This window comes from Ambystoma mexicanum, chromosome 5p (genome assembly GCF_040938575.1).
Source record: "Ambystoma mexicanum isolate Mex_15411 chromosome 5p, UKY_AmexF1_1, whole genome shotgun sequence".
Taxonomy (NCBI): Eukaryota; Metazoa; Chordata; class Amphibia; order Caudata; family Ambystomatidae; genus Ambystoma; species Ambystoma mexicanum.
This window is the reverse complement of record NC_090930.1, coordinates 690,178,117-690,197,202: the sequence shown is the minus strand read 5'-3', so window position 1 is coordinate 690,197,202 and position 19,086 is coordinate 690,178,117.

Genomic DNA, 19,086 nt, shown 5'->3' with positions numbered 1-19,086 from the left:
TGGGGTTCCCTGTTTTCTCCGGTGGCTTGGACACCCGAGGCCCATATCTGTATGTTGCGCCAGTGGCAGAGCGTCTCAAATTCCAGTCAGAAAACAGACTTGGGGTTACTCGCGTTTTAGGCTTTCCCCTTGGCGGCCAGGTAGGTGCACCCACACATGTGAGGTACCGTTTTCATCGGGACACCTGTGGGAACGCGGGACGGTAGGCCATGTGTTGTTGGGGGCGTGTTTCGATGGAAGAGCCGAGCGAAATGTGCGTTAAATGCATTTTTTTTTCCCACATTTCGGACTTTGCAGGGGTGTCTGGGTAATAAATTCTGGGGCGATTTGGGCATATCATACCTCTGCGGATTCCCACGGGTGTCCTCTTTTCGGAAATGCATGGGGTTCTCTGTTTTCTCCGGTGGCTTGGACACCCGAGGCCCATATCTGTATGTTGCGCCAGTGGCAGAGCGTCTCAAATTCCAGTCAGAAAACAGACTTGGGGTTACTTGTGTTTTAGGCTTTCCCCTTTGCGGCCAGGTAGGTGCACCCACACATGTGAGGTACCGTTTTCATCGGGACACACGTGGTAATGCGGGACGGTAGGCCATGTGCTGTTGGGGGCGTGTTTCGATTGGTGAGCCGAGTGAAATGTGTGGAAAATGCGATTTTTCCCCACATTTCGGAATTTGCGGGGGTGTCTGGGTAATAAATTCTGGGGCGATTTGGGCATATCATACCTCTGCGGATTCCCACAGGTGTCCTCTTTTCGGAAATGCATGGGGTTCCCTGTTTTCCCCGGTAGCTTGGACACCCGAGGCCCATATCTGTGTGTTGTGCCGGTCGGCAGAGCGTCTCAAATTCCGGTCAGAAAACAGACTTGGGGTTACTTGTGTTTTAGGCTTTCCCCTTTGCGGCCAGGTAGGTTCACCCACACATGTGAGGTACCATTTTCATCGGGACACCTGTGGGAACGCGGGACGGTAGGCCATGTGTTGTTGGGGGCGTGTTTTGATTGGTGAGCCGAGTGAAATGTGCGGAAAATGCGTTTTTTTCCCCACATTTTGGACTTTGCAGGGGTGTATGGGTAATAAATTCTGGGGCAATTTGGGCATATCATACCTCTGCGGATTCCCACGGGTGTCCTATTTTCGGAAATGTATGGGGTTCCCTGTTTTCCCTGGTGGCTTGGACACCCGAGGCCCATATCTGTATGTTGTGCCGGTCAGCAGAGCGTCTCAAATTCCGGTCAGAAAACAGATTTGGGGTTACTTGTGTTTTAGGCTTTCCTCTTGGCGGCCAGGTAGGTGCACCCACACATATGAGGTACCGTTTTCATCGGGACACCTGTGGAAACGCGGGACGGTAGGCCATGTGTTGTTGCGGGCGTGTTTCGATGGGTGAGCCGAGCGAAATGTGCGGAAAATGCGTTTTTTTTCCCACATTTTGGAATTTGCGGGGGTGTCTGGGTAATAAATTCTTGGGCGATTTGGGCATATCATACCTCTGCGGATTCCCACGGGTAACCTCTTTTCGTAAATGCATGGGGTTCCCTGTTTTCCCTGGTGGCTTGGACACCCGAGGCCCATATCTGTATGTTGTGCCGGTCGGCAGAGCGTTTCAAATTCCGGTCAGAAAACAGATTTGGGGTTACTTGTGTTTTAGGCTTTCCCCTTGGTGGCCAGGTAGGTGCACCCACACATATGAGGTACCGTTTTCATCGGGACACCTGTGGGAACGCGGAACGGTAGGCCATGTGTTGTTGGGGACGTGTTACGATGGGTGAGCAAGCGAAATGTGCATTAAATGCATTTTTTTTCCAACATTTCGGAATTTGCTGGGGTGTCTGGGTAATAAATTCTGGGGCGATTTGGGCATATCATACCTCTGCGGATTCCCACAGGTGTCCTATTTTCGGAAATGTATGGGGGTCCCTGTTTTCCCTGGTGGCTTGGACACCCGAGGCCCATATCTGTATGTTGTGCCGGTCGGCAGAGTGTCTCAAATTCCGGTCAGAAAACAGACTTTGGGTTACTTGTGTTTTAGGCTTTCCCCTTTGCGGCCAGGTAGGTTCACCCACACATGTGAGGTACCGTTTTCATCGGGACACCTGTGGGAATGTGGGACGGTAGGCCATGTGTTGTTGGGGGGGTGTTTCGATTGGTGAGCCGAGTGAAATGTGCGGAAAATGCGTTATTTTCCCCACATTTCGGACTTTGCAGGGGTGTCTGGGTAATAAATTCTGGGGCGATTTGGGCATATCATACCTCTGCGGATTCCCACAGGAGTCCTCTTTTCGGAAATGCATGGGGTTCCCTGTTTTCCCCGGTGGCTTGGACACCCTAGGCCCATAACTGTATGTTGTGCTGGTCGGCAGAGCGTCTCAAATTCCGGTCAGAAAACACACTTGGGGTTACTTGTGTTTTAGGCTTTTGCCTTGGCGGCCAGGTAGGTGCACCCACACATGTGAGGTACCGTTTACATCGGGACCCCTATGGGAATGAAGGACGGTAGGCCATGTGTTGTTGGGGGCGTGTTACGATGGGTGAGCCGAGCGAAATGTGCATTAAATGCATTTTTTTTCCCACATTTCGGATTTTGCAGGGGTGTCTGGGTAATAAATTCTGGGGCGATTTGGGCATATCATACCTCTGCGGATTCCCACGGGTGTCCTCTTTTCGGAAATGCATGGGGTTCCCTGTTTTCTCCGGTGGCTTGGACACCCAAGGCCCATATCTGTATGTTGCGCCAGTGTCAGAGCGTCTCAAATTCCAGTCAGAAAACAGACTTGTGGTTACTTGTTTTAGGCTTTCCCCTTGGCGCCCAGGTAGGTGCACCCACACATGTGAGGTACCGTTTTCATCGGGACACCTGACGGAATGCGGGACGGTAGGCCATGTGTTGTTGGAGGCATGTTTCGATAGGTGAGCCGAGTGAAATGTGCGGAAAATGCATTTTTTTCCCCACATTTCGGACTTTGCGGGAGTGTCTGGGTAATAAATTCTGGGGCGATTTGGGCATATCATACCTCTGCGGATTCCCACAGGTGTCCTCTTTTTGGAAATGCATGGGGTTCCCTGTTTTCCCCGGTGGCTTGGATACCCGAGGCCCATATCTGTATGTTGTGCCGGTCGGCAAAGCGTCTCAAATTCCGGTCAGAAAACAGACTTGGGATTACTTGTGTTTTAGGCTTTCCCCTTGGCGGCCAGGTAGGTGCATCCACACATATGAGGTACCGCTTTCATTGGGACACCTGTAGGAACGTGGAACGGTAGGCCATGTGTTGTTGGGGGCATGTTTCGATGGGTGAGCCGAGTGAAATGTGCGGAAAATGCATTTTTTTTCCCACATTTCGGAGTTTGCGGGGGTGTCTGGGTAATCAATTCTGGGGCGAATTGGGCATATCATACCTCTGCAGATTCCCACGCATGTCCTCTTTTCGGAAATGCATGGGGTTCCCTGTTTTCCCTGGTGGCTTGGACACCCGAGACCCATATCTGTATGTTGTGCCGTTGGGCAGAGCGTCATAAATTCCAGTCAGAAAACAGGCTTGGGGTTACTTGTGTTTTAGGCTTTCCCCTTGGCGTCCAGGTAGGTGCACCCACACATGTGAGGTACTGTTTTCATCGCGACAGGTGTGGGAACGCGGGACGGTAGGCCATGTGTTGTTGGGGCGTGTTTCGATGGGTGAGCCGAGCGAAATGTGTGGAAAATGCGTTTTTTCCCCCACATTTCAGATTTTGCAGGGGTGTCTGGGTAATAAATTCTGGGGCGATTTGGGCATATCATACCTCTGCGGATTCCCACGGGTGTCCTCTTTTTGGAAATGCATGGGGTTCCCTGTTTTCTCCGGTGGCTTGGAAACCCGAGGCCCATATCTGTATGTTGCGCCAGTGGCAGAGCGTCTCAAATTCCAGTCAGAAAACAGACTTGTGGTTACTTGTGTTTTAGGCTTTCCCCTTGGCGCCCAGGTAGGTGCACCCACACATGTGAGGTACCGTTTTCATCGGGACACCTGACGGAATGCGGGACGGTAGGCCATGTGTTGTTGGAGGCATGTTTCGATAGGTGAGCCGAGTGAAATGTGCGGAAAATGCATTTTTTTCCCCACATTTCGGACTTTGCGGGAGTGTCTGGGTAATACATTCTGGGGCGATTTGGGCATATCATACCTCTGCGGATTCCCACAGGTGTCCTCTTTTTGGAAATGCATGGGGTTCCCTGTTTTCCCCGGTGGCTTGGATACCCGAGGCCCATATCTGTATGTTGTGCCGGTCGGCAAAGCGTCTCAAATTCCGGTCAGGAAACAGACTTGGGATTACTTGTGTTTTAGGCTTTCCCCTTGGCGGCCAGGTAGGTGCATCCACACATATGAGGTACCGCTTTCATCGGGACACCTGTAGGAACGTGGAACGGTAGGCCATGTGTTGTTGGGGGCGTGTTTCGATGGGTGAGCCGAGCGAAATGTGTGGAAAATGCGTTTTTTCCCCCACATTTCGGACTTTGCAAGGGTGTCTGGGTAATACATTCTGGGGCGATTTGGGCATATCATACCTCTGTGGATTCACACGGGTGTCCTCTTTTCGGAAATGCATGGGGTTCCCCGTTTTCCCCGGTGGCTTGGACACCCGAGGCCCATATCTGTATGTTGTGCCGGTCGGCAGAGCGTCTGAAATTCCGGTCAGAAAACAGACTTGGGGTTATTTGTGTTTTAGGCTTTCCCCTTGGCGGCCAGGTAGGTGCACCCACACATGTGAGGTACTGTTTTCATCGGGACACCTGTGAGAACGCGGGACCGTAGGCCATGTGCTGTTGGGGGCGTGTTTCGATGGGTGAGCCGAGCCAAATGTGCGGAAAATGTGTTTTTTTCCTCACATTTCGGACTTTGCGCGGGTGTCTGGGTAATAAAATCTGAGGTGGGTTTTTGGGCATATCATACCTCTGCGGATTCCCACGCGTGTCCTCTTTTTAGAAATGCATGGGGTTCCCTGTTTTCTCCGGTGGCTTGGACACCCGAGGCCCATATCTGTATGTTGCGCCAGTGGCAGAGCATCTCAAATTCCAGTCAGAAAACAGACTTTGGGTTACTCGTGTTTTAGGCTTTCCCCTTGGTGGCCAGGTAGGTGCACCCACACATGTGAGGTACCGTTTTCATCAGGACACCTGTGGGAACGCGGGACGGTAGGCCATGTGTTGTTGGGGGCGTGTTTCGATGGAAGAGCCGAGCAAAATGTGCGTTAAATGCGTTTTTTTTCCCTCATTTCGGACTTTGCAGGGGTGTCTGGGTAATAAATTCTGGGGCGATTTGGGCATATCATACCTCTGCGGATTCCCACGGGTGTCCTCTTTTCGGAAATGTATGGGGTTCCCTGTTTTCCCTGGTGGCTTGGACACCCGAGGCCCATATCTGTATGTTGTACCGGTCGGCAGAGCGTCTCAAATTCCGGTCAGAAAACAGACTTGGGGTTACTTGTGTTTTAGGCTTTCCCCTTTGCGGCCAGGTAGGTTCACACACACATGTGAGGTACCGTTTTCATCGGGACACCTGTGGGAATGCGGGACGGTAGGCCATGTGTTGTTGGGGGCGTGTTTCGATTGGTGACCCGAGTGAAATGTGCGGAAAATGCGTTTTTTTCCCCACATTTCGGACTTTGCGGGGGTGTCTGGGTAATAAATTCTGGGGCGATTTGGGCATGTCATACCTCTGCGGATTCCCACGGGTGTCCTCTTTTCGGAAATGTATGGGGTTCCCTGTTTTCCCTGGTGGCTTGGACACCCGAGGCCCATATCTGTATGTTGTGCAGGTCGGCAGAGTGTCTCAAATTCCGGTCAGAAAACAGACTTGGGGTTACTTGTGTTTTAGGCTTTCCCCTTTGCGGCCAGGTAGGTTCACACACACATGTGAGGTACCGTTTTCATCGGGACACCTGTGGGAATGCGGGACGGTAGGCCATGTGTTGTTGGGGGCGTGTTTCGATTGGTGACCCGAGTGAAATGTGCGGAAAATGCGTTTTTTTCCCCACATTTCGGACTTTGCGGGGGTGTCTGGGTAATAAATTCTGGGGCGATTTGGGCATGTCATACCTCTGCGGATTCCCACAGGTGTCCTCTTTTCGGAAATGCATGGGGTTTCCTGTTTTCCCCGGGGGCTTGGACACCCGAGGCCCATATCTGTATGTTGTGCAGGTCGGCAGAGTGTCTCAAATTCCGGTCAGAAAACAGATTTGGGGTTACTTGTGTTTTAGGCTTTCCCCTTGGCGGCCAGGTAGGTGCACCCACACATATGAGGTACCATTTTCATCGGGACACCTGTGGGAACGCGGAGCGGTAGGCCATGTGTTGTTGGGGGCGTGTTACAATGGGTGAGCCGAGCAAAATGTGCATTAAATGCGTTTTTTTTTCCAACATTTCGGACTTTGCGGGGGTGTCTGGGAAATACGTTCTGGGGCGATTTGGGCATATCATACCTCTGCGGATTCCCACAGGTGTCCTCTTTTCGGAAATGCATGGGGTTCCCTGTTTTCCCCGGTGGCTTGGACACCCGAGGCCCATATCTGTATGTTGTGCCGGTCAGCAGAGCGTCTCAAATTCCGGTCAGAAAACAGATTTGGGGTTACTTGTGTTTTAGGCTTTCCCCTTGGCAGCGAGGTCGGTGCACCCACACATATGAGTTATCGTTTTCATCGGGACTCCTGTGGGAACGCAGGACGGTAGGCCATGTGTTGTTGGGGGCGTCTTACGATGGGTGAGCCGAGCGAAATGTGCGTTAAATGCGTTTTTTTTCCCACATTTCAGAATTTGCGGGGGTGTCTGGGCAATACATTCTGGGGCGATTTGGGCATATCATACCTCTGCGGATTCCCACGGGTGTCCTCTTTTCGGAAATGCATGGGGTTCCCTGTTTTCCCTGGTGGCTTGGAAACCCGAGGCCCATATCTGTATGTTGTGCCGGTCAGCAGAGTGTCTCAAATTCCGGTCAGAAAACAGACTTGGGGTTATTTGTGTTTTAGGCTTTCCCCTTGGCGGCCAGGTAGGTGCACCCACACATGTGAGGTACTGTTTTCATCGGGACACCTGTGAGAACGCGGGACCGTAGGCCATGTGCTGTTGGGGGCGTGTTTCGATGGGTGAGCCGAGCCAAATGTGCGGAAAATGTGTTTTTTTCCTCACATTTCGGACTTTGCGCGGGTGTCTGGGTAATAAAATCTGAGGTGGGTTTTTGGGCATATCATACCTCTGCGGATTCCCACGTGTGTCCTCTTTTTAGAAATGCATGGGGTTCCCTGTTTTCTCCGGTGGCTTGGACACCCGAGGCCCATATCTGTATGTTGCGCCAGTGGCAGAGCATCTCAAATTCCAGTCAGAAAACAGACTTGGGGTTACTCGTGTTTTAGGCTTTCCCCTTGGCGGCCAGGTAGGTGCACCCACACATGTGAGGTACCGTTTTCATCAGGACACCTGTGGGAACGCGGGACGGTAGGCCATGTGTTGTTGGGGGCGTGTTTCGATGGAAGAGCCGAGCGAAATGTGCGTTAAATGCGTTTTTTTTCCCTCATTTCGGACTTTGCAGGGGTGTCTGGGTAATAAATTCTGGGGCGATTTGGGCATATCATACCTCTGCGGATTCCCACGGGTGTCCTCTTTTCGGAAATGTATGGGGTTCCCTGTTTTCCCTGGTGGCTTGGACACCCGAGGCCCATATCTGTATGTTGTACCGGTCGGCAGAGCGTCTCAAATTCCGGTCAGAAAACAGACTTGGGGTTACTTGTGTTTTAGGCTTTCCCCTTTGCGGCCAGGTAGGTTCACCGACACATGTGAGGTACCATTTTCATCGGGACACCTGTGGGAACGCGGAGCGGTAGGCCATGTGTTGTTGGGGGCGTGTTACAATGGGTGAGCCGAGCAAAATGTGCATTAAATGCGTTTTTTTTTCCAACATTTCGGACTTTGCGGGGGTGTCTGGGAAATACGTTCTGGGGCGATTTGGGCATATCATACCTCTGCGGATTCCCACAGGTGTCCTCTTTTCGGAAATGCATGGGGTTCCCTGTTTTCCCCGGTGGCTTGGACACCCGAGGCCCATATCTGTATGTTGTGCCGGTCAGCAGAGCGTCTCAAATTCCGGTCAGAAAACAGATTTGGGGTTACTTGTGTTTTAGGCTTTCCCCTTGGCAGCGAGGTCGGTGCACCCACACATATGAGGTATCGTTTTCATCGGGACTCCTGTGGGAACGCAGGACGGTAGGCCATGTGTTGTTGGGGGCGTCTTACGATGGGTGAGCCGAGCGAAATGTGCGTTAAATGCGTTTTTTTTCCCACATTTCGGAATTTGCGGGGGTGTCTGGGCAATACATTCTGGGGCGATTTGGGCATATCATACCTCTGCGGATTCCCACGGGTGTCCTCTTTTCGGAAATGCATGGGGTTCCCTGTTTTCCCTGGTGGCTTGGAAACCCGAGGCCCATATCTGTATGTTGTGCCGGTCAGCAGAGTGTCTCAAATTCCGGTCAGAAAACAGACTGGGGTTATTTGTGTTTTAGGCTTTCCCCTTGGCGGCCAGGTAGGTGCACCCACACATGTGAGGTACTGTTTTCATCGGGACACCTGTGAGAACGCGGGACCGTAGGCCATGTGCTGTTGGGGGCGTGTTTCGATGGGTGAGCCGAGCCAAATGTGCGGAAAATGTGTTTTTTTCCTCACATTTCGGACTTTGCGCGGGTGTCTGGGTAATAAAATCTGAGGTGGGTTTTTGGGCATATCATACCTCTGCGGATTCCCACGTGTGTCCTCTTTTTAGAAATGCATGGGGTTCCCTGTTTTCTCCGGTGGCTTGGACACCCGAGGCCCATATCTGTATGTTGCGCCAGTGGCAGAGCATCTCAAATTCCAGTCAGAAAACAGACTTGGGGTTACTCGTGTTTTAGGCTTTCCCCTTGGCGGCCAGGTAGGTGCACCCACACATGTGAGGTACCGTTTTCATCAGGACACCTGTGGGAACGCGGGACGGTAGGCCATGTGTTGTTGGGGGCGTGTTTCGATGGAAGAGCCGAGCGAAATGTGCGTTAAATGCGTTTTTTTTCCCTCATTTCGGACTTTGCAGGGGTGTCTGGGTAATAAATTCTGGGGCGATTTGGGCATATCATACCTCTGCGGATTCCCACGGGTGTCCTCTTTTCGGAAATGTATGGGGTTCCCTGTTTTCCCTGGTGGCTTGGACACCCGAGGCCCATATCTGTATGTTGTACCGGTCGGCAGAGCGTCTCAAATTCCGGTCAGAAAACAGACTTGGGGTTACTTGTGTTTTAGGCTTTCCCCTTTGCGGCCAGGTAGGTTCACCGACACATGTGAGGTACCGTTTTCATCGGGACACCTGTGGGAATGCGGGACGGTAGGCCATGTGTTGTTGGGGGCGTGTTTCGATTGGTGACCCGAGTGAAATGTGCGGAAAATGCGTTTTTTTCCCCACATTTCGGACTTTGCGGGGGTGTCTGGGTAATAAATTTTGGGGCGATTTGGGCATGTCATACCTCTGCGGATTCCCACAGGTGTCCTCTTTTCGGAAATGCATGGGGTTCCCTGTTTTCCCCGGGGGCTTGGACACCCGAGGCCCATATCTGTATGTTGTGCAGGTCGGCAGAGTGTCTCAAATTCCGGTCAGAAAACAGATTTGGGGTTACTCGTGTTTTAGGCTTTCCCCTTGGCGGCCAGGTAGGTGCACCCACACATATGAGGTACCATTTTCATCGGGACACCTGTGGGAACGCGGAGCGGTAGGCCATGTGTTGTTGGGGGCGTGTTACAATGGGTGAGCCGAGCAAAATGTGCATTAAATGCGTTTTTTTTTCCAACATTTCGGACTTTGCGGGGGTGTCTGGGAAATACGTTCTGGGGCGATTTGGGCATATCATACCTCTACGGATTCCCACAGGTGTCCTCTTTTCGGAAATGCATGGGGTTCCCTGTTTTCCCCGGTGGCTTGGACACCCGAGGCCCATATCTGTATGTTGTGCCGGTCAGCAGAGCGTCTCAAATTCCGGTCAGAAAACAGATTTGGGGTTACTTGTGTTTTAGGCTTTCCCCTTGGCGGCGAGGTCGGTGCACCCACACATATGAGGTATCGTTTTCATCGGGACTCCTGTGGGAACGCAGGACGGTAGGCCATGTGTTGTTGGGGGCGTCTTACGATGGGTGAGCCGAGCGAAATGTGCGTTAAATGCGTTTTTTTTCCCACATTTCGGAATTTGCGGGGGTGTCTGGGCAATACATTCTGGGGCGATTTGGGCATATCATACCTCTGCGGATTCCCACGGGTGTCCTCTTTTCGGAAATGCATGGGGTTCCCTGTTTTCCCTGGTGGCTTGGAAACCCGAGGCCCATATCTGTATGTTGTGCCGGTCAGCAGAGTGTCTCAAATTCCGGTCAGAAAACAGACTTGGGGTTATTTGTGTTTTAGGCTTTCCCCTTTGCGGCCAGGTAGGTGCACCCACACATGTGAGCTACTGTTTTCATCGGGACACCTGTGAGAACGCGGGACCGTAGGCCATGTGCTGTTGGGGGCGTGTTTTGATGGGTGAGCCGAGCCAAATGTGCGGAAAATGTGTTTTTTTCCTCACATTTCGGACTTTGCGCGGGTGTCTGGGTAATAAAATCTGAGGTGGGTTTTTGGGCATATCATACCTCTGCGGATTCCCACGTGTGTCCTCTTTTTAGAAATGCATGGGGTTCCCTGTTTTCTCCGGTGGCTTGGACACCCGAGGCCCATATCTGTATGTTGCGCCAGTGGCAGAGCATCTCAAATTCCAGTCAGAAAACAGACTTGGGGTTACTCGTGTTTTAGGCTTTCCCCTTGGCGGCCAGGTAGGTGCACCCACACATGTGAGGTACCGTTTTCATCAGGACACCTGTGGGAACGCGGGACGGTAGGCCATGTGTTGTTGGGGGCATGTTTCGATGGAAGAGCCGAGCAAAATGTGCGTTAAATGCGTTTTTTTTCCCTCATTTCGGACTTTGCAGGGGTGTCTGGGTAATAAATTCTGGGGCGATTTGGGCATATCATACCTCTGCGGATTCCAACGGGTGTCCTATTTTCGGAAATGTATGGGGTTCCCTGTTTTCCCTGGTGGCTTGGACACCCGAGGCCCATATCTGTATGTTGTACCGGTCGGCAGAGCGTCTCAAATTCCGGTCAGAAAACAGACTTGGGGTTACTTGTGTTTTAGGCTTTCCCCTTTGCGGCCAGGTAGGTTCACCCACACATGTGAGGTACCGTTTTCATCGGGACACCTGTGGGAATGCGGGACGGTAGGCCATGTGTTGTTGGGGGCGTGTTTCGATTGGTGACCCGAGTGAAATGTGCGGAAAATGCGTTTTTTTCCCCACATTTCGGACTTTGCGGGGGTGTCTGGGTAATAAATTCTGGGGCGATTTGGGCATGTCATACCTCTGCGGATTCCCACAGGTGTCCTCTTTTCGGAAATGCATGGGGTTCCCTGTTTTCCCCGGGGGCTTGGACACCCGAGGCCCATATCTGTATGTTGTGCAGGTCGGCAGAGTGTCTCAAATTCCGGTCAGAAAACAGATTTGGGGTTACTTGTGTTTTAGGCTTTCCCCTTGGCGGCCAGGTAGGTGCACCCACACATATGAGGTACCATTTTCATCGGGACACCTGTGGGAACGCGGAGCGGTAGGCCATGTGTTGTTGGGGGCGTGTTACAATGGGTGAGCCGAGCAAAATGTGCATTAAATGCGTTTTTTTTTCCAACATTTCGGACTTTGCGGGGGTGTCTGGGAAATACGTTCTGGGGCGATTTGGGCATATCATACCTCTGCGGATTCCCACAGGTGTCCTCTTTTCGGAAATGCATGGGGTTCCCTGTTTTCCCCGGTGGCTTGGACACCCGAGGCCCATATCTGTATGTTGTGCCGGTCAGCAGAGCGTCTCAAATTCCGGTCAGAAAACAGATTTGGGGTTACTTGTGTTTTAGGCTTTCCCCTTGGCGGCGAGGTCGGTGCACCCACACATATGAGGTATCGTTTTCATCGGGACTCCTGTGGGAATGCAGGACGGTAGGCCATGTGTTGTTGGGGGCGTCTTACGATGGGTGAGCCGAGCGAAATGTGCGTTAAATGCGTTTTTTTTCCCACATTTCGGAATTTGCGGGGGTGTCTGGGCAATACATTCTGGGGCGATTTGGGCATATCATACCTCTGCGGATTCCCACGGGTGTCCTCTTTTCGGAAATGCATGGGGTTCCCTGTTTTCCCTGGTGGCTTGGAAACCCGAGGCCCATATCTGTATGTTGTGCCGGTCAGCAGAGTGTCTCAAATTCCGGTCAGAAAACAGACTTGGGGTACTTGTGTTTTAGGCTTTCCCCTTTGCGGCCAGGTAGGTGCACCCACACATGTGAGCTACCGTTTTCATCGGGACACCTGTGGGAATGCGGGACGGTAGGCCATGTGCTGTTGGGGGTGTGTTTCGATTGGTGAGCCGAGCGAAATTTGTGGAAAATGCGTTTCTTTCCCCACATTTCGGACTTTGCAGGGGTGTCTGGGTAATACATTCTGGGGCAATTTGGGCATATCATACCTCTGCGGATTCCCATAGGTGTCCTCTTTTCGGAAATGCATGGGGTTCCCTGTTTTCCCCGGTGGCTTGGACACCCGAGGCCCATATCTGTATGTTGTGCCGGTCGGCAGAGCGTTTCAAATTCCGGTCAGAAAACAGATTTGGGGTTACTTGTGTGTTAGGCTTTCCCCTTGGTGGCCAGGTAGGTGAACCCACACATATGAGGTACTGTTTTCATCGGGACACCTGTGGGAACGCGGAACGGTAGGCCATGTGTTGTTGGGGGCGTGTTACGATGGGTGAGCCGAGCGAAATGTGCGGAAAATGCATTTTTTTCCCCACATTTCGGATTTGAGGGGGTGTCTGGGTAATAAATTCTGGGGCGATTTGGGCATATCATACCTCTGCGGATTCCCACGTATGTCCTTTTTTCGGGAATGCATGGGGTTCCCCGTTTTCCCCGGTGGCTTGAACACCCGAGGCCCATATCTGTATGTTGTGCCTGTCGGCAGAGCGTCTCAAATTCCAGTCAGAAAACAGACTTGGGGTTACTTGTGTTTTAGGCTTTCCCCTTGGTGGCCAGGTAGGTGCACCCACAGATATGAGGTACCGTTTTCATCGGGACACCTGTGGAAACGCGGAACGGTAGGCCATGTGTTGTTGGGGGCGTGTTACAATGGGTGAGCCGAGCGAAATGTGCATTAAATGCGTTTTTTTTTCCAACATTTCGGACTTTGCGGGGGTGTCTGGGAAATACATTCTGGGGCGATTTGGGCATATCATACCTCTGCGGATTCCCACAGGTGTCCTCTTTTCGGAAATGCATGGGGTTCCCTGTTTTCCCCGGTGGCTTGGACACCCGAGGCCCATATCTGTATGTTGTGCCGGTCAGCAGAGCGTCTCAAATTCCGGTCAGAAAACAGATTTGGGGTTACTTGTGTTTTAGGCTTTCCCCTTGGCGACGAGGTCGGTGCATCCACACATATGAGGTACCATTTTCATCGGGACTCCTGTGGGAACGCAGGACGGTAGGCCATGTGTTGTTGGGGGCGTGTTACGATGGGTGAGCCGAGCGAAATGTGCGTTAAATGCGTTTTTTTTCCCACATTTCGGAATTTGCGGGGGTGTCTGGGCAATACATTCTGGGGCGATTTGGGCATATCATACCTCTGCGGATTCCCACGGGTGTCCTCTTTTCGGAAATGCATGGGGTTCCCTGTTTTCCCTGGTGGCTTGGACACCCGAGGCCCATATCTGTATGTTGTGCCGGTCAGCAGAGTGTCTCAAATTCCGGTCAGAAAACAGACTTGGGGTACTTGTGTTTTAGGCTTTCCCCTTTGCGGCCAGGTAGGTGCACCCACACATGTGAGCTACCGTTTTCATCGGGACACCTGTGGGAATGCGGGACGGTAGGCCATGTGCTGTTGGGGGCGTGTTTCGATTGGTGAGCCGAGCGAAATGTGTGAAAAATGCGTTTCTTTCCCCACATTTCGGACTTTGCAGGGGTGTCTGGGTAATACATTCTAGGGCAATTTGGGCATATCATACCTCTGCGGATTCCCATAGGTGTCCTCTTTTCGGAAATGCATGGTGTTCCCTGTTTGCCCCGGTGGCTTGGACACCCGAGGCCCATATCTGTATGTTGTGCCGGTCGGCAGAGCGTTTCAAATTCCGGTCAGAAAACAGATTTGGGGTTACTTGTGTGTTAGGCTTTCCCCTTGGTGGCCAGGTAGGTGCACCCACACATATGAGGTACCGTTTTCATCGGGACACCTGTGGGAACGCGGAACAGTAGGCCATGTGTTGTTGGGGGCGTGTTACGATGGGTGAGCCGAGCGAAATGTGCGGAAAATGCATTTTTTTTCCCACATTTCGGATTTGAGGGGGTGTCTGGGTAATAAATTCTGGGGCGATTTGGGCATATCATACCTCTGCGGATTCCCACGTATGTCCTTTTTTCGGGAATGCATGGGGTTCCCCGTTTTCCCCGGTGGCTTGAACACCCGAGGCCCATATCTGTATGTTGTGCCTGTCGGCAGAGCGTCTCAAATTCCAGTCAGAAAACAGACTTGGGGTTACTTGTGTTTTAGGCTTTCCCCTTGGTGGCCAGGTAGGTGCACCCACACATATGAGGTACCGTTTTCATCGGGACACCTGTGGAAACGCGGAACGGTAGGCCATGTGTTGTTGGGGGCGTGTTACAATGGGTGAGCCGAGCGAAATGTGCATTAAATGCGTTTTTTTTTCCAACATTTCGGACTTTGCGGGGGTGTCTGGGAAATACATTCTGGGGCGATTTGGGCATATCATACCTCTGCGGATTCCCACAGGTGTCCTCTTTTCGGAAATGCATGGGGTTCCCTGTTTTCCCTGGTGGCTTGGACACCCGAGGCCCATATCTGTATGTTGTGCCGGTCAGCAGAGCGTCTCAAATTCCGGTCAGAAAACAGATTTGGGGTTACTTGTGTTTTAGGCTTTCCCCTTGGCGGCGAGGTCGGTGCACCCACACATATGAGGTACCATTTTCATCGGGACTCCTGTGGGAACGCAGGACGGTAGGCCATGTGTTGTTGGGGGCGTGTTACGATGGGTGAGCCGAGCGAAATGTGCGTTAAATGCGTTTTTATTCCCACATTTCGGAATTTGCGGGGGTGTCTGGGCAATACATTCTGGGGCGATTTGGGCATATCATACCTCTGCGGATTCCCACGGGTGTCCTCTTTTCGGAAATGCATGGGGTTCCCTGTTTTCAATGGTGGCTTGGACACCCGAGGCCCATATCTGTATGTTGTGCCGGTCAGCAGAGTGTCTCAAATTCCGGTCAGAAAACAGACTTGGGGTACTTGTGTTTTAGGCTTTCCCCTTTGCGGCCAGGTAGGTGCACCCACACATGTGAGCTACCGTTTTCATCGGGACACCTGTGGGAATGCGGGACGGTAGGCCATGTGCTGTTGGGGGCGTGTTTCGATTGGTGAGCCGAGCGAAATGTGTGGAAAATGCGTTTCTTTCCCCACATTTCGGACTTTGCAGGGGTGTCTGGGTAATACATTCTGGGGCAATTTGGGCATATCATACCTCTGCGGATTCCCATAGGTGTCCTCTTTTCGGAAATGCATGGGGTTCCCTGTTTTCCCCGGTGGCTTGGACACCCGAGGACCATATCTGTATGTTGTGCCGGTCGGCAGAGCGTTTCAAATTCCGGTCAGAAAACAGATTTGGGGTTACTTGTGTGTTAGGCTTTCCCCTTGGTGGCCAGGTAGGAGCACCCACACATATGAGGTACCGTTTTCATCGAGACACCTGTGGGAACGCGGAACGGTAGGCCATGTGTTGTTGGGGGCGTGTTACGATGGGTGAGCCGAGCGAAATGTGCATTAAATGCATTTTCTTTCCAACATTTTGGATTTTGCGGGGCTGTCTGGGTAATAAATTCTGGGACGATTTGGGCATATCATACCTCTGCGGATTCCCACGTGTGTCCTCTTTTCGGAAATGTATGGGGTTCCCTGTTTTCCCCAGTGGCTTGGACACCTGAGGCCCATATCTGTATGTTGTGCCGGTCGGCAGAGCGTCTCAAATTCCGGTCAGAAAACAGATTTGGGGTTACTTGTGTTTTAGGCTTTCCCCTTGGCAGCCAGGTAGGTGCACCCACACATATGAGGTACCGTTTTCATCGGGACACCTGTGGGAACGCGGAACGGTAGGCCATGTGTTGTTGGGGGCGTGTTACGATGGGTGAGCCGAGCGAAATGTGCATTAAATGCATTGTTTTTCCAACATTTCGGACCTTGCGGGGCTGTCTGGGTAATAAATTCTGGGGCGATTTGGGCATATCATACCTCTGCAGATTCCCACGCATGTCCTCTTTTCGGAAATGCATGGGGTCGCCTGTTTTCCCCGGTGGCTTGGACACCCGAGGCCCATATCTGTATGTTGTGCAGGTCGGCAGTGCGTCTCAAATTCCAGTCAGAAAACAGAATTGGGGTTACTTGTGTTTTAGGCTTTCCCCTTGGTGGCCAGGTAGGTGCACCCACACATATGAGGTACCGTTTTCATTGGGACACCTGTGGGAACGCCGAACGGTAGGCCATGTGTTGTTGGGGGCGTGTTACGATGGGTGAGCCGAGCGAAATGTGCATTAAATGCGTTTTTTTTCCAACATTTCAGACTTTGCGGGGGTGTCTGGGTAATAAATTCTGGGGCGATTTGGGAATATCATACCTCTGTGGATTCCCACAGGTGTCCTCTTTTCGGAAATGCATGGGGTTCCCTGTTTTCCCCGGTGGCTGGGACACCCGAGGCCCATATCTGTATGTTGTGCCGGTCGGCAGAGCGTCTCAAATTCCGGTCAGAAAAAAGATTTGGGGTTACTTGTGTTTTAGGCTTTCCCCTTGGCGGCACGGTCAGTGCACCCACACATATGAGGTACCGTTTTCATCGGGACTCCTGTGGGAATGCAGGACGGTAGGCCATGTGTTGTTGGGGGTGTGTTACGATGGGTGAGCCGAGCGAAATGTGCGTTAAATGCGTTTTTTTTCCCACATTTCGGAATTTGCGGGGGTGTCTGGGTAATAAATTCTGGGGCGATTTGGGCATATCATACCTCTGCGGATTCCCACGGGTGTCCTCTTTTCGGAAATGCATGGGGTTCCCTGTTATCCCTGGTGGCTTGGACACCCAAGGCCCATATCTGTATGTTGTGCCGGTCGGCAGAGCGTCTCAAATTCCGGTCAGAAAACACACTTGGGGTTACTTGTGTTTTAGGCTTTCGCCTTGGCGGCCAGGTAGGTGCACCCACACATGTGAGGTACTGTTTTCATCGGGACCCCTATGGGAACGAAGGACGGTAGGCCATGTGTTGTTGGGGGCGTGTTACGATGGGTGAGCCGAGCGAAATGTGCATTAAATGCGTTTTTTTTTCCAACATTTCGGACTTTGCGGGGTTGTCTGAGAAATACATTCTGGGGCGATTTGGGCATATCATACCTCTGCGGATTCCCACAGGTGTCCTCTTTTCGGAAATGCATGGGGTTCCCTGTTTTCCCCGGTGGCTTGGACACCCGAGGCCCATATCTGTATGTTGTGCCGGTCAGCAGAGCGTCTCAAATTCCGGTCAGAAAACAGATTTGGGGTTACTTGTGTTTTAGGCTTTCCCCTTGGTGGCCAGGTAGGTGCACCCACACATATGAGGTACCGTTTTCATCGGGACACCTGTGGAAACGCGGAACGGTAGGCCATGTGTTGTTGGGGGCGTGTTACAATGGGTGAGCCGAGCGAAATGTGCATTAAATGCGGTTTTTTTTCCAACATTTCGGACTTTGCGGGGGTGTCTGGGAAATACATTCTGGGGCGATTTGGGCATATCATACCTCTGCGGATTCCCACAGGTGTCCTCTTTTCGGAAATGCATGGGGTTCCCTGTTTTCCCTGGTGGCTTGGACACCCGAGGCCCATATCTGTATGTTGTGCCGGTCAGCAGAGCGTCTCAAATTCCGGTCAGAAAACAGATTTGGGGTTACTTGTGTTTTAGGCTTTCCCCTTGGCGGCGAGGTCGGTGCACCCACACATATGAGGTACCATTTTCATCGGGACTCCTGTGGGAACGCAGGACGGTAGGCCATGTGTTGTTGGGGGCGTGTTACGATGGGTGAGCCGAGCGAAATGTGCGTTAAATGCATTTTTATTCCCACATTTCGGAATTTGCGGGGGTGTCTGGGCAATACATTCTGGGGCGATTTGGGCATATCATACCTCTGCGGATTCCCACGGGTGTCCTCTTTTCGGAAATGCATGGGGTTCCCTGTTTTCAATGATGGCTTGGACACCCGAGGCCCATATCTGTATGTTGTGCCGGTCAGCAGAGTGTCTCAAATTCCGGTCAGAAAACAGACTTGGGGTACTTGTGTTTTAGGCTTTCCCCTTTGCGGCCAGGTAGGTGCACCCACACATGTGAGCTACCGTTTTCATCGGGACACCTGTGGGAATGCGGGACGGTAGGCCATGTGCTGTTGGGGGCGTGTTTCGATTGGTGAGCCGAGCGAAATGTGTGGAAAATGCGTTTCTTTCCCCACATTTCGGACTTTGCAGGGGTGTCTGGGTAATACATTCTGGGGCAATTTGGGCATATCATACCTCTGCGGATTCCCATAGGTGTCCTCTTTTCGGAAATGCATGGGGTTCCCTGTTTTCCCCGGTGGCTTGGACACCCGAGGCCCATATCTGTATGTTGTGCCGGTCGGCAGAGCGTTTCAAATTCCGGTCAGAAAACAGATTTGGGGTTACTTGTGTGTTAGGCTTTCCCCTTGGTGGCCAGGTAGGAGCACCCACACATATGAGGTACCGTTTTCATCGAGACACCTGTGGGAACGCGGAACGGTAGGCCATGTGTTGTTGGGGGCGTGTTACGATGGGTGAGCTGAGCGAAATGTGCATTAAATGCATTTTCTTTCCAACATTTTGGATTTTGCGGGGCTGTCTGGGTAATAAATTCTGGGACGATTTGGGCATATCATACCTCTGCGGATTCCCACGTGTGTCCT